Source organism: Mycteria americana, chromosome 3 (genome assembly GCF_035582795.1).
Source record: "Mycteria americana isolate JAX WOST 10 ecotype Jacksonville Zoo and Gardens chromosome 3, USCA_MyAme_1.0, whole genome shotgun sequence".
In the NCBI taxonomy this organism is placed as follows: domain Eukaryota; kingdom Metazoa; phylum Chordata; class Aves; order Ciconiiformes; family Ciconiidae; genus Mycteria; species Mycteria americana.
Genome location: NC_134367.1, coordinates 14,095,983 through 14,112,448, shown reverse-complemented (window position 1 = coordinate 14,112,448; position 16,466 = coordinate 14,095,983). Strand labels below are relative to the sequence as shown.

The 16,466-nt window shown below is 42.0% G+C and overlaps 1 long non-coding RNA gene across 1 annotated transcript; it reads right to left on the bottom strand.

Annotated features, from left to right (window-relative positions):
• Positions 1 to 7,950: 7,950 nt before the first annotated feature.
• On the bottom strand, positions 7,951 to 15,986 carry LOC142407674 (uncharacterized). Its single transcript, XR_012775008.1, has 3 exons — positions 15,933 to 15,986; positions 14,974 to 15,101; positions 7,951 to 8,045 (listed from the first exon to the last, which is right to left on the bottom strand). It is a non-coding gene; the product is annotated as an uncharacterized LOC142407674 (long non-coding RNA).
• Between the last annotated feature and the right edge of the window lie 480 nt (positions 15,987 to 16,466).

Below are 16,466 nucleotides of genomic sequence, written 5' to 3'. Positions count from 1 at the left end.
CTCTAACTCTCTCCAACCTCACAATGTATGTATAAATTTGGTTTTGTGTCTACAATGTATATGCCAGTTTACATCAGGATAAGTTAGAGTGCTGTGCTCCCCGTCTAGTGAGTAAGGAGTTTAAATGTATGTCTTCACTTTGGGTGCAGACATGCACTGCTGTCTCCACAGGGGTCAACCATGGAGTTGGATGAGAGGTGAAATGGCTTCTGAAGAGATCTGTAGCTGTGTCTGTGCAGAACTGCATGATGGTGGTTCAGTTTGGTAAGTTTGTACAGCACTTTGCTGAGAGCTATGGACCTATTGACTTAGGTCAGCACCAGTTTAGGGACTGCTGAACCACAACTGTTGTGTGGCATAGACATATTCATTGGCACTTCCAAGTCTGTTGTGTAGTGTACTTTTCTCCATAGGCACCATGCTCCTGCATGGTGAACCTCTGCTCACATGTCCAGGGCAAACTTGGAGCCCCAGGGCAGGGACGTCTCGGTAGCCTCACTCCTTACTAGAACAGAGGTACCTGGCTGGGACGGTATTGAGCGTCTCCGTTTGTGTGGAGTCCCCCCTTCTCCACTCCTACGGCAAAGACTCAGTGAGTTAACCTACAGTTAACACATTGTGGCAACCACTAACTCCTGTCCTCCACTAACATCAAAGCCCAAGAGCCTGGAGCACTCTGCCAAGAAGTGAAGACCCGGTTTCAGTGCATCCTGAGGACACTTTGGCCCACAGCGCTGGGGATTTAGAAAATGATGTAACTGAGCAGGTACATGCCAGTCTGGAAAGCTTTTTGAATACTTAAGCTTTCAATCAAAAACTGTCAGATTGTCTTTTTCATAAATTTTCTCACTTGATTTTCTTTGAAATTTTGTATTACAAGTTTTTAATATTTATTTAGTAATTTATAGCACTGGTTTGTCTCTGGGAAAAGACATCTTTGTCCTTTGCAGCAAAACATTTTGGCATATTTTCAGTGCCAAATAGTGGTAAAGATAAACTGCTCAGAAATGTTTTATTTCAATTACTTTTATTGGAATTTCCATTCTGCAAACAAGTAGAAATCAGAGATATTATTCTGATTTCAAAAGATTTTTTTTTTCCAAAAGAGTTTGGAATTTCCATGGGGTCGGAATTCTCTTTTTTTAAGAAGTGACCCAAGCTGGGCTTAACAAACCGTTCTCAGCGGTGAACCCAAACGGGGCCCAGATCCCCGTGCGGAACACGCTGCGCTGTGCTGTCTGCATGTGGGGCAGCCACAGCGGCTGATCGCTCCTTCAGCGATTTGTGGAGGAGCACCCTTTAGGATAAGAGGATAAGTTTTACATGTGTCCTATGTAGATATCATTTTAACAACAACTTTTTCCTGTGCATTTTTTTTTTCCACATCAAAGAGAATGATCAGACCCTGGGAAGCACAATATTAACTTCTGCTTTTAATAAAAGGTAAATACAGAAACAAAATGCAAATGAAAAAAATAGTCAAATCTGCCACAAATGTTCCGAGATCTGGTAAACATTTCATTTCTGGATTGTGTAAAAATACAACAGCTGACAAAGGTGTTCATTATGGGAAAGACTGACTGCGGAGGGCTGTGCAAAAATGTGAACGAAAGGTTTTTATAAAGACTCTCAGTTTGAAAGCCTGTTGAATAAAACAAAATAGCATGGATGCCTCCACTTCGAAATGAGCTAAATAGTGTAAGTGCATTCTTGTCCAGGTATCTGGATTTTTTCCTAATTGTTGAACAGTTGGGTTTTTTTCCTGTCAAGTTGGGAAATAACCCTTGCCTTCAGGACTTTTAAGTCTAAAGGGAAGAATTCCCTTTTTTTGCCTGTCTCCCGGTCCTGAGCGGCAGTGCTGTCATTCAGCATCCTCTGAAGACAGGCACGGGCGCACTGGCCGTAGTGGAAGAGGGAGGGCTGCATCATTTAATGCCTCCCTCCGGGGTTGCTGTTTATATTCTACTTTACTGAAGGAGTTCAGCGAAGCTGTGTCCATGAGAAAGGCCAAACGTGCTGCTATGGAGCTGGAACCCACGGTAGCTTGATACCCTGCGATGCGATGCACATTACGACTGATCCAGCAAAGCGAATAAACAAGCTTGCAGATGAGTGTATGTGGGCATCAGGCAGGGGAGCAGACCCCCTGCAGCTCGTGGGGCAACTCGTGGGCTTAAAACGCACACGGAGCGTATGTTTAGTGAACCATGTCACATTCCTGTTAGAGGCTAAAAATTCCAAAGTAAAATGTGTAGACAAGCCTGGTGTGAGAGCCTATTTAAGCAAATTGTCTCTGAGTCCTGGAGCCATCTGTGATATAAAAGTATACTGCACGGACTCCTTGAATAAAAGGATTCACTGGCAAGGCTTGCTGGAAATCTCAGTCAGAGATGCTTTTCATACAGCAGGCATATAGATCTTCCACATGATGAATCAGATTTACTAAGAACGTCTGCTGTTTGGAAGTGATTTCAGGCCTGAAGAATGTCTTACTGGAGGCCTGATTTGATCCAGGGAAGGGAGCGGGGGTCACATGCTGCTGGAGTAGACTTGATGTTCTTTTGGGCTGACCTCTAGAAATAATAATCGTAAGGAAGAACCAGTTCAAGGGCTGTAGGCTAGTACCACTTGGAAACTAATTATAGCTCTGGTTGTGCACAGCACTGAAGTTTCCCTCGTAGGCTGCAGCACTGATTTAGCTGGTATGTTAATACGGAAGTCTAAATTAAATCAGGCTTGTGTCAGTGCTATCGAAGAGGCACATTCACTTAGCCCTGCAGTTTTATAAAATGCAAAGAAAGAAAACCATATGGCAGATTAGGGCAAATTGCTTTAAAATTGTGGCTGAGAGCCAAGGGGGAGAGTGAGCTTGAGAGAGCATTCACGTCTGTTTGAAATATGCCCACTTTCACTCTGCTGCTTTACACGCTTGGAAGTGGAAGGCTCATTTCCCTGTGAGCTGAAATGTATTAAATACCCCACATGTCTTAAAGAAAGTAATGTGTCCAGTATTTGTGGAAGTTACAATAAAAACTTTTTTTTTTTTTTAATTGGGATTGGATTTACTGCTGAAGACTGAAGAAAAGAGCTTAGTGCAAGCCCAGGAGCATCAAGGGGGGAATGAACACGTGTAATACGCAACACTTAGTAGACAGTCCTGGCTATTATTACTGCACATATAGCACAACAGTGACTACAAGATTTATACAGGAACTGAGATCATGCAGCACTGGAAATAAATACAATAATGATCCCTGCCCCAAAGAGCTTTCAATGTAGTTTTATTTTCTGAGCCATAAGAAGCTGCAATAAGGAAATGAAACAGAAAGGACAATAAATAAATGGCACTTTGAAAACCTCTTTAATTTTAATAACCTAGGAAGGTGTCCTAGCACTTTGTCATTCAGAATAAGGAAGACAAATGAAAGACTGTATTTTCTTTGTGGGAATTTGGCTTTGCTCCACAGTTCCTCTGAGTCATTGCACCATCTCTCTGTGGGCACGCCATGGATGCCTGGGACCAGGACGAGGTATGCTCCTGAGGAGCCAATACTCTGCCATACTCATCAGCCAACGAGTACTGAAACGCACGGTGACCGCAGAGAGCACCTGGGTCCTTAGCAGTGCTCACCGCAGGGATCAGAGGTACCCTCCAAGTTGCCAGAACAGCTTTCCTCACATCACCAGGATCCTTTGAATGAGGAGGCTTCTCCTCTCTATCCTGCAGGTCCTAAACTCTGCTTCTTAGAGGAGCATCACGCCAGGAGGCTCAGAAGCTGCAGCTTCAGGGAGCTGCAAGTCCAGATCTGGGTAGGGCCTCTGAATTTTTTTTCTGAAGCCTCATCTCCTCTAACTGCAGTCAGGACTGCCCAGACAGTGGCCAAGAGGACTGTTGCACCTGCCCCTGAACAGCGAGGGCCCTCCTGTGCCAGCTCGGTGGGTGACTCCACCAGCTGCCACCCTACTGTCACGACACTGTGGCCAGCCTACAAGCTACCCCCAAACCAGCATGCAGCTCTCTCCTCTGAGCTTCAAAAAATCTTGGTCGAACTGCTGAAAATGCTCTCGGAGGCCTCCGTCTTGCGCGCGGGGCTGTGCTGCACCGCGTTACCAGCGTGGGGTACCCGCAGATACTGCTCCGGTTTCCATGGTAACTCTCCCTGCGCATTTATAGTCTCTTACTTACAGCCTTCATTAGATTTAACATTCAAAGAGACATTGATTAAAACATGACATTCCTAACACACAGAAAAATCCGTTTTGTACAAAACCCTATTATGTGGCATAGACAAACTGGTTGATGGCCAAATTAGTTAACAGAAATTTCAGATGACATTGGAACAGACCACAAAAGGATGAATTCATCTAAAGTTAAATGTCTAAGTGAGCCTCTCACAAACCTAGTGGTGCAGACTGGAGAAATGTGGTACATGGGTGTATCAGGGATGTCTCATGTAAAATGTGTCTGCTGAATCCAAATTTAACCTGAAGTGACCTCATTTAAACCTTTCCCAGTAGTGGTCTTAAAAAGTATTGAGGTACTATTGAACCAAGATGTTTTTCTAGCCGAGGAGGCAGCAGTAGTATCTTGGAGGACAATGGTGTCTCTTTACCCTCACTAATTCCCATCCCTCAGCCAGCTGGACCTTGCTGGGGACTAGGACTTGTATATGGTGGACCTTAGTCTGTTATGGAAATGGCAGTGCAAAAAGGCTCTGAGTTTCCAGCTATGAACCCCCCCACACACACACTTCAAAACCTCTTTGTCCACCAGCTGCTATCCCAGCACTGTCTGCTCTTCACTTATCATCCTGCAATACAAGAAGTGTATTCCTCTCTCACTCCTACCTTTGGGCTGAAGTTCTCCACTGACCATCTCCCTGATCCCAGACTCTGCTCCACAGCAGAACTTGGCTGCGGAGAGGGAAAAGGCCAGCAGAGACCTCGCAGAGGCAACAGTGCCCTAGCGTGGGAGGTGGACAGAGGTGTGGGTCAGAAACCCAAGGCAATCAGGTAGCACAGAATGAGGAACACGACTAGCATCAAGACCACCACAGCTGAAATAGTAGCTAATAAAATGTGGCATTTTGATACAATACATACTTAGAACAGCAAAACTATCATGGTAACAGTGCACTGCTCATTCCCAGTTCAACCCCCTAATGATATTCATTTCCATCTGCCTCCTGCTTCTGCCTCACTCTACACCTAGGTACAGGGAGAAATACTTGAATTTCATGGAATCATAAAACCAGCTCCCACCCAAGGCGATGCATCTGCACAGCCTTTCAAGCAGAACATAGTCACGGGTCTGGCTGGACACTGAGGGGTCATCTAGCCTGCTGTTCCTCAACTCTTTTTAAGCCTACTTCCAGATAACCTTTTTGAAATTATGCCAAGGATTATCTAGTACAGCGTTGCCATGATGGTTTTCATTTATATCCGCATAAAATTCAGCTACCCTGGGAAAAGTCTACTGTGACTTTTATTTTTCCCCATTTTGTTTTCTTTCTTGCATGCCTGGAAATATATGTGTGTGCATTTATATTTAAAAGCTTTTGAAGTTGTTTCAAAACAACTGTGAAATCACCTTGTGATATCTTACAGGTCACCAAATGGTCCACAGATCACAGCTTGAGAAACATTCATCTATATTTGATGTCTATATTGGGAGGAGATGAATTGCACCTTAAGGCTCTCTCTACACTAACAAATTGAACACCGTCAGGAAACAGTGCTGGGCACTTGAGTTCAATCATCCCTACCAAAAAATTGCTAGAGCAGTTTCTAGGTCAGCTTTGGCCTGCACCAGCTATCGCTGTACCAGATAACTGCTGGGCACAGCTCAGAGGTCAGCATGGGTAAGGAGCCATTCCCAAGATGAATTTTCTGCATGACCACTCTGTTTTGGAGGGTAAGAGAAACTGCAAGCATGGATCTAGTCAGAATAACCCAGTTTGGCCTCACTGCAAAGGAATAAGCCTGGTACCATTTGTTTTACTCATGTATATTTTAGCTGACTCTTAGACTCTTAAATGTGGTCAGATGAAATACTGTCTGTCCTCCATCTCAGAAGGTGTCACCACATTTTATCCTGTCACCTGTCACTACAGAATCAGAATATTTCCTAATAGCTCAGTAGGAGTGATAGAGTCTCCACCAGATTTCTTGGTTTCTAGGATCAAACTGTTCGGCATATTGTTTTTATTAGGCATTGCCTTCCCTTTAATAGGTTTAATTAAGTGCTTCTTTCATGAGATTTAGGAGTTGGAAGGTGTACCAGAAAAGCTAGTATCACCTTTATGGAAACTCATTTGCTTTCATTTTAGGTCTCTAGAAATAAGCGTTACAGCCTAGGCTAGTAATGTAGGCTTTCACTGTACTTACGGACTGTGATAATCTCCTCCAGAGGGTGATTCCTCCCAGACAAAGCAGACATTTGGGAGATGTAGAATTACTCTAGGAAGGATTTACAGACACTTCCCATGGTCATAAAAAGACATGAGACCAAATTTTAAGGTGAAATACATTTCAATCATGTAGTATACGTTTCAAACCAAAATAGTGAAAAAGAGTTTCAGAAAGGAAGTGAATAACTGAAACAGAACAGACTATTTAGGAAGGCAATGCTGTCAAGGCTAGAGTAATTTCCCCCATATTTTGCTTTGAATTAAGCTAAATGCTGAACGATTGTATCTCCATAGTAATGAAAGATAACCTTATCTAAAAGATTGAGAAACAATGGGTTTCAATCTTGTCTGTGCCTCAGCATTCTACATAAAAAATGTACATTTACATCTTTCTATACCTTGTGTGATTCATTCTTTCAAGCATTAGCTGTTTACAGCAAGGAGTCTGTCTATGCATTTGTTCAGTGAACAGGGCAATAGTGTCTCCATGGCTGGTTGTTCCTCAAGGTGCTACCATAAATACCTAGAAGTAAATAATAACCTGTGTCTTTTCTCTCTCTGTTTTGCCTAACGATGCAGTTGCTCTAACAGCTAACGATGCAGTTGCTCTGAGGATATTTCCTCAGAAGGATTTTCTATGATCATACAAAACACACAGGGGAAAAAAAAAAGTCCGTAACTCAATACTTGCTCAGATTTCCATCTGTTCCCAAATCACTGTTTTATATCTTGAATACATCTCCCGTGTTGCCTTTATTTTGTAATTGAGCAGAAAACAAGATTTATCCGATTGCCAGATTAGTCCTGTGTGTAGCATGAACACAGTTCAAGAGCCCTTATCAAGTTTTGGAGCAGTTTATCTCAGAGTTCAAACGGTTACCATTCATTACGCTGCAGCTGTATTCGCCCAGAATACGAAGGCCTCATGAGCTTCAGTACAAACCAACACATGATCTTTCCTGGTAAAGAAAACCCCGCTCTCTGTTGATATTTTTTCTAATGGAACTGAATGAGGAAAAGAAAAGAGGACTTGGGCAGATGGCAGGGACAGGCTGAATGCTACTTATTCTGCTTCAGAACATCCGTCAGACTCACTGCCAGGAGCAGTCCTCCCTGAAAAAATGGTGTTTCTGTGCTATTTTTCAAACATAATTTTTAAAACTTCAGAACTCTTGATCTAGCCTGCAAAAATGCCAAAACGCGAGCTACACCTGGAGCTCTTGTAAGCCTCCTCACCCACGGCTACGCTCCGTGGCTGCAGGCTGGGCCGCCTCGCTGTGGAGAAGGGGAGCCCAGACCGCCACGGCCGAGAACAGACGCTCCCGTTATAAGGGGACAAGTCCAAAGAGATGCCGAATGCCCCGCTGAGTTCAGCGGGAGCCAAGATCACTCAGCGTCTCAGCTGATCAAGGCCCAGGCGCTTGACACTTGCAGCCTTTATTCTGCACAGCACCCAAAAGCAGTTAGTCTTGTCCTTTCAGCGGGACTGCGCACGCATGAGCGAGCCCTGCTCGGGACAGGAGGGTTGTGAAAACGGGCTCAGCTGCGAAGTACTGACTCTCTGTTATTGCCATGAATGTCACCGGTGGGAAATCATTGTCGTAGGAGTCCGTAAGCCATGTCCCTCCATTATAACTGGTTCGAATATATTTGAATAAATTTAGGAAGCAATTCATTTCAGCAGTAGACAGTACAACATAGACAATACACAATAACACTGTGCTTTTCAGACATATTAATTGTACTCAGAGACTGAAGTGAAACATGAGGATTTCCAGTCCTAGCAGTGCTGAGTTGTTGCCGTTTTCACAGGGCCAGCCCATGGGTGTGAAGGTGATGGACATGCTGTGTGCCACCCAGCACACACCTCTTTCCCCCAGTTTTTCTCTGAGGGCAGTTGTTTGCTTTTTCTTTTTGCATTCCCACTCTTTCTTTCACGCCTGCGTTAGGCTGCCAGTGAGCTACGTGACTTCCCTTCGAGGGCCCAGGTATACTCGCGTCCCTGTGCAGCTGGTGCCAATGCTGCTTCACGGATCACTTGACAGGGGAAATCCCGAGAGCCAGCCAGCTGGCACCGGCTTTGCCAAAACCTGAAAACGTTGTTGTCTCAAAACTTTTCAGCCCCTATCTGGAGACCCATAGATCCTACGCTCTTGTCCAGGGTAAGATAGCATGTGTAACAACATGCAGCGTGCCTGCGTTTGCTGGCGAGCGAAGGGGCGAACGCTTTCCAGGGAAGTGTGCCACAGCCATAACAGGCTGTGCACAATGCATTTTCATTGAAGCAACCTGGACTTACCAGTAACGTTTCAGTCTCAACTATTTTTGCATATGGTTGTTATGAGAGAAGATTTACTTCAAAAGAAAGAGATTTGGGAAAAGAAAATGTTGTTTTCCAGTTTATTTCAGCCTGTTTATTTCCTGAATTTGGCAGCATTTTCTATATAGTCAGCAGCGTAGTTTCCTAAGCCCTGGCAGAATTATTTTACCCTATTGTCTGTTTCAGTCTTTAACACAGAAAGAGGAAAGAGAAAAATGGGGTTTTTTTTAAGTTTTCCAAAGCTTGTGAAATCCAAAGAACAAATTATTGTTGTTATTCTTGTCTTTCCTCCTCTCCATCCTATAGCTTATTACATTTTTACCACAGTACATCTGCAGACTTTGTCTACATTTTAACCACCATGTTGATATAGCTGTCTAGGGGAAGCTATGCTGGTATAATCCCCAATGTAAATAGCTTTGCTCTGCTTTAAGCATAGTTTTTCAATTTAACTTAAACCTCTTCTTAAGAGGCATAAACAGACCAAAAAAGCCACTCTGATATTGGATTAAGGCTGATCAGTTTGAGGTTTATTTGTATGTATCTTACCCTCAAAACCTTTTGCATATGGACCAGACCATACCTGAAGCTCTTTTGAGAGAAACTGTGTAAGCTTATACCACGTTCTTTGGGCAAGTATAAGCTTGCCTTTGTCCACTTCTAGGCTGAAAAGAAACTATCATCTGACCATATTATGTGACGTTTAGCCCAAGCTAATAAACCTCGTTGAGACCCAGGGCTTAATTGGTTATAAGTGTAAAAGCAGATACATGTCTTTTTGTTATTCCACTAGAAGTAGACACAATGAATTAATGTTGTTCACAGTATAAAATGTAGACATATGTGAAATATCTTTAATTGTATCATAGGCTGCTATAATAATCCTTTACATGTTCTTTAAAGTAACACCATCAGGCCAGACAACTCTATCAGTTATGGCAGAAGATCCTTATGTCTAGCAGTAATTTATAGCTACAGCTCTTCGGATGTTGACTCACTAGAAATCACGGACAAAAAGCCACTGCATACAAGTACAGGACTCTATACTGTACCTGATTTGAGCTCAGTGCCCGTGGGATGCTTCTGACTTCTTGGATTTGCTATGCTCAAGTTCATCTAGTAAGTCTGGCATCAAATACGACAGATCTGATGCTTTTCAAGTAGCTAATGTTGTAATTCATGCTGCACAGAGCTGCTTCTGCGATGCTGGCAACTTTGGGTAACTGAGTGAAAAGCACCAGCTCTGACTTCAGCCCCCCCTTCACTCAAGTGTAAATGACTATATAAACATATAAACAGTTCTGCTGGCCACATGCACCAGCAAACTGTGCCTACTTTGTGTTGTTCTGGAATAAAACTATATAGCACACACCCATGAAAACTGACATACAGCTCTGTTTAATGGTGAAAAAGGATCCAGAAAACAAAGGAGAACTTTATTTATATATATACATATACATATATATAAAAACTGTATCTTTTGTATCCTACTAAAATTAATTCCCCATTTACCTTTCTTCAATAACTTCTTAAGCTACCACGTATTTTTCCTTTTTTTTCTGAAAGTGGCAGGACATGGTTTCGGTAACTGGGTAGAAGTTAACAGCAGGTCTCCTTGAGAGACCTGCAAGGAACAGCTACTGACTGTTTTCTGCCTCCTGTAAACCTACTTTATTACAAGTGGCTTACCTCTGCCTTTCCTTTGACATCCCTGTTAGAGTGGGACAACAATTCTGGCAACAGAAGTGGACCGCTGAAAATATTCCGAACATTAAAGACTGAAGAATTTTTATTTCTCCTCACTCAAGCCTAGCAGAGATTTGAACACATAAGTTAAAATGTGTTCAAGATCACACCTTCTCTGCATGTGAGAAAGATTGGAAATTGAAACACAAACAATGCCTAGCTGTAAATATATACATTCATATTTATACTATACTTGAAAAAATATATATATATGTCTATATAAATGTGTGTGTATAATCTTGAACATGGGTTGTAGTTAGACATGAAACTGGCTTTCATAGTTGGGCTTGGAGCTGGCTAGTTAATTCAACGGGTTATGGTACTATGCTTCTATGAAAGGTCTCTTCTCTAACAGTGCTATCCTGCCAGTGTGCATACTGCTTAGCCTTGATGCCTCAGAAGAAATATGGCCTCGAGTGGATTCCTTGTCCTGTGCACAGCAGAGGAAGCAGTTTTCAGTTATATCCAGGCTGCTTCCTCAGCTGGGATTTAACAAACGGGCACATTCACCCCAAGCCTGCGTGACTAACCTGATTTTCAACCTATACATTGCGTTGTATGTCAGGAGAATTCTCCTTCAGAGATCTGCTCCTGCTTTCATTGATAGGAAACTTTCATTAATTTCAACAAGACTGGGTTCTGGTTTCAGTCCTGTGTGATAACTAAAATGAGAGTAAAGTAGCTTACTGCTAAAGTGTAATTATCATATCTATGACAAACTTTTTTTAGCATATGGCCTGGCATACCATATTTTGGGCCTTGAACAAAAACAGTGATCAGTTCTTTATAATGCATTATCTAACAGGGAATAGAGATATGATGGATTTTAGGCACCAATGATGGGGAGAGGTAACAACCTTTAATTAGGTTTCCCTTTATTCACCTTGTCTAACGAAGCAGCAAATTCACAGTTCAGTAGCAAATGAGAGGTAATCAAAAGAAAAATACTCATTTGTTTAACTTGTGCTCATGTCTTTTGCAGATGAAAATCTTTTATTATCGTTTGCTTTTCACTTCTTTCACAGGAAGAAGAATAGATCTTGTAGATAAAAAAGCCCCAAAACAAGTATTCAGAACTGGCACCCTGTCAAAACTTTCAGATTGAGAAAATCTCATATAAAATGTTGGAACCTCTTTGGTCTTCAGTTTCTGTGAGAAAAAGAAAGGGTCATTACCTTCTCCTATTATAAATCAACTGTTTTATTCCCATAAGGCAACTGGTTTGTATGCCATCTCCAGTGCAAGGTGACATAACGAGGGAACACCTCTTCACATGGCCAAGTGTAATCTCTGCATGTTAGGGACCCAGCTGATAGAAAGTGTAGGTGGCACTGTTGGGAGAAAGAAAGTCATTACCTTCTCCCTCAGGAAAGACAACTTTCCCACATCCTGGAAATATCCAGATGCTTTGAAGGCCCTCTCAGAATGGTAACAGCAAGCCTACAAGAGCACTGCATACAGCAATCAAACCATTCTGGAGATTTCTTGGCATTCAGGTGGTACTCAACTGAGCTACAAACTGACTTTTTCCCTATTCTAAGGGTGCCCCTAACTATAACTACAGATTTGGATGAAGGCTTTTCACAACTTTGCACATTTCAGCAACCTGTTCTTTCAATTACTGACTCTTACTAAATATGCCTATTCAGCTTCTCTGTAAGAAATAAGAAGAACGTTATTTAGAAAATTCTTATGTACAGAGTATCTAGTTACCACAATAGCTAAACTCACATTAATTTTCAACTTCAGGATGCTGTACTTAACCCTCTTGATGTTTGGTAAATAGCCTATGTCTTCGTGTATCAAACCCATGGTAAATCATGTTAAATCTGTGGAGTGTTTATGATGGTCTAACTGAAAGAATCTATTCCATTATATATAAGTAATATTATTAAAAGAAAAATAAAGCAAATCTTGCAGAAATTGCTTTCTAGCTCAAAATATCTATTACAGAGTTGCTTCTTGTTCAGTAATGTAAGGTTCAGGGTGTAATGGAAATGAATGTGAAGAAAAACAGAATAGAAGAGTGGCAGTTGTTTTACAGGAGCTGTTTTCACAGTAGTTTTTACTATGTGCATCACCAGTACAAATTGTTGCTTTGAGCCAGCTCTGCAGACCTTTAAGTGGTAATTGTATAGTTTTCTGAGCTCCACAGGTCTCTTTGAGCATAAATATTCTTTCTTAGGGACTAAACATGTGCCTGTGCTCTTCTTGGCTCATTAGGCTTAGTTCTTGACTGGGGAAAAACATTCAGTGATGGCATCATTTAAATGCCATAGGCTGTAGAGCTTCAAAAGGAGAATTCATTCACAGTAGATGACACAGATTTGTAACCTTTCTTATGCCCTTTTTATGGAAATGAAATGCAAGACTGACTTAAAATAATTAACACTAGAAAGTGAGGGTTGATTTCCAGTTAAGAAGAATGTGTTGTTTCAGCCCTGCCTTTTTTTTTTTTCTCTTTCAGGACCTCTTAGATTCACATTTATATTGTTATAAGTGTTATACTTAAGCTGTACTGTTTGTGGCCTTGTTTCCTAAAGCTGGACATTTTCTTTAAAAAAGATAATAAATAGAGCTGAGATTGCTAAGGATTGCAGCTTGAGAGACATGTTCCCCCACAACGTTAACTGAACTTAAGCTCTGAGCGTAAAAATGTGCAACTGAATTTGGGGAAATTGCATATATATTCTCCCCCTCAGTCTTCCCTGTATGACCCTTAAAATATTCCCTCAAGACTTAGTTCTCTCTGCCATGAGGGACACGGGCTTGCAGTGTCAGTGCTATCAGGGAAATGGAGTTAGGAGAGACGTTTAAGCTCACCGAGCAGGCAGGTGAGAACCAAAAGACCTCAGAGAGCATCTGCTATATGGCATCGGTGCATTTGAAAACAAGCCACTGCATTACTGACCGTTGAGTGACCCCCTCGCTGCCCAGGCCGATGGGCATAAACTCTTCATCAGTGTGGTGGCACCCATGGACCATGAGGAGCGTTCATTTCCTGACACTGTGAAAGGGTATCGCCAACATCAGTGTGAGCAGGCTGCGCTATCTTCAAATATTAGTTAATCTAAGTCTTGAAAAAAAAAACAACTTTAAGATAATACATATACCACAAAGAAAGTTCCCTCTCTAACGACAGTAGTTGGTTGTTTGTTTTCATGCCACAATATAAAAAGAAACACTCTCCACCACCACCACCCGCCAAACACAAACTGAGCTTGATTTTCTGTTGCATTTTATGTCCTTTGTGCTGCTTTGGGGCAGGTTTTTATTGTAAGAAAGTAGTGAAACAATATGTTTGTAGATAGTAAATTCCCATTGCTACAACCTGCCTGACCCATCAACCTGGGTGTAAAGAGTGGCAGGATATGACAGAGCTCCTGCCGCTTTTCAGAGATACAAAAAAGACACTTGCGCAGTGTAATACAAAATGGAGAGTCCATAGCTAACATTCTCACATCCCTGTTGCATCCCAGGTGCAACGGAGCCACAGTTCACCCTGTGGTGAACATAAAAACTGGAATAAACAAGATCCATCTTATTTATAAAATATTTGAGGATACTCTAAGGTGAAAGTGTGACATGAGGGTAAAGAGCAGAATCTGGCACATCCTGTACATATGCATAAAGGTAAAGATAAATCGGAGGACAGACAGTGTTGGTCTTTACCAACATTAGATTAGAGTAGCGTATAAAGACTTATTTCTTTCTTCTGGGCAGCAGCAGAAGATCCAGTGAAGACAGGAGAAGTCAATGACAGAGGGCTGCATAAGCCACTGACGAGTGCTCTTCCTGCACCCAGGTACTTCTGTGGAATGCTTTTTCCCCATACACAAAGCCAGCTTCAGTAACCCCTCTTCTCATCAGGCCTCCACAAGGGTAGCCGTATAGACATGCACCTAGCCCCAAGTAACCCTGCTAGCTCAGCTTACTGTAGATGCTAACAAAATTGTTAACGAAGTTGTTTAGCCTGGAGAAAAGGAGGCTGAGGGGAGACCTTATCGCTCTCTTCAACTACCTGACAGGAGGTTGTAGAGAGGTGGGGGTTGGTCTCTTCTCCCAGGTAACAAGTGATAGGACAAGAGGAAATGGCCTCAAGTTGCACCAGGGGAGGTTTAGACTGGATATTAGGAAATTTTTCTTCACCGAAAGGGTTATCAAGCATTGGAACAGGCTGCCCAGGGAAGTGGTTGAGTCGCCATCCCTGGAGGTATTTAAAGGACGTTTGGATGAGGTGCTTAGGGACATGGTGTAGTGGTGGTCTTGGTAGTGTTAGGTTTACGGTTGGACTCGATGATCTTAAAGGTCTTTTCCAACCTATACGATTCTGTGATTCTGTGAAAATCATCTAGCCCTAGACGAAGAATTACACTGAACTGATTTTCCTAGCTTGTACACCCAAATGACACCCTTTTCCCTGAGAACCAAGACAAAATTGCTTTGAAACAGCAGTATGACCTGGAAGGGTTAGCTGTTTTATGAACTGCAACTTACTTCGTCACGCCTCCGGCTCTGCAATAGGATCATCATAGCAGGCACTGTCATAATAAGTAGAGTTTGAAATGGGAGGTTTCTTGTAGGCCAGGTGTGTAGCTAAAGAGATGTTTGCCCTGGAGACAAATCTGAAGAGGGAAAGGGAAAAAGTCAATGAAGCAGATCCATTTTCTTATGAATAAGCAATTTAAAAAGTCATTTATTAATTAATGCAATGAAAAATTCATTTTTAAATCTGGTTGTTTCTTATTTCAACCTCTTTTACAATTAAAAGGGTAAAAATAGTAATTATATGGATATTTCATTTCTTAACTAAAAATATGCAGCTCATGCCAATCATCTGTCTCTGCTTAACTCTTGATAGTGCAAGCCATGTCTGACAGCCGTTTGTAACCGAGCTGTCTTTATTTGCAGTTCCACATACACTGTCATAGAATTAGGCAAGCTGTAGAATTTCCAGACTTAAATCTCAGCAATTAAAGACACAGGCTTTACCTGAATCTACTTAGCTTCTGAATTTAAAAGGTATTGACTTTTACTGGAGAAATCATAAATGTTTGATTCCATCAGTACCATTTTTTGCTTAGAAACCTCTTGTCCTAATACTGATCCGGTGTCACCCCACCTAGCTCACAGGTTTTCATAACGTCATAAACAGCATTTAGCACATCTGCTGGCACAGGGGGTCACAATAAAAGCGCTGCCAGACCCTTTTAGAGAGCTATCCACGCAGCACAGCGTCATGTTAGCGTGCGTCCAAAAGCAGTACGTGGTGGCAGTAACTACACAAACACCTTTTTTACTGAAACAAAACCTGAAAAAGCTGGTATCAGTTTCTACGAATTAAGCTTGCAAGGAAAACCTCTTGGTGGGTTCATTTCACGAAACCTGCTCACAGCAAAAGGACATTGATCATATCTCCCCAAACCAAGAGTGCGTGTTTCCATGTAAATTCTTACCATATCAAAAGTACATCATGCTACATAAACACAGGGTCATGTGGTCAGCCATTAACTGAAATGAAAGGAGTTAGGGAGAGGTGTGACTCTGAGTTCACAAGCGAAATGCGTTCCCTTTCATCATCACTAATGTAATAACACCACTATCCACTTTTTAAAAAATACAGAAAAGAAAAAAACCCCCACACATTTGAGGCATCAGGAAATGATTCATCTCATAAAATATTTAATCTCCACACATCAAAGTATTACATGCACGCATTGCACTCCTTGTCTTCTCCAATCATTTACACTCTGCTAAACCTGACATTTAGAAAATAACTAACCTCTGTTATCCAGCTACAGGCACTTCACTAATCATGAAAGAAGGAAGTTCACTAAGATTGAAATTATTGAGACCAGGAGTGATACATGTGACAGGAAGTTTATTAAGGACCAAGAACAAAGTTTCCTTCACTCGGCTGCAATGCAGATCTCTTATCTGTGGTACAAATCCCACTTTTTTTCCAAATGTCACTGCATTTGTATGATGTG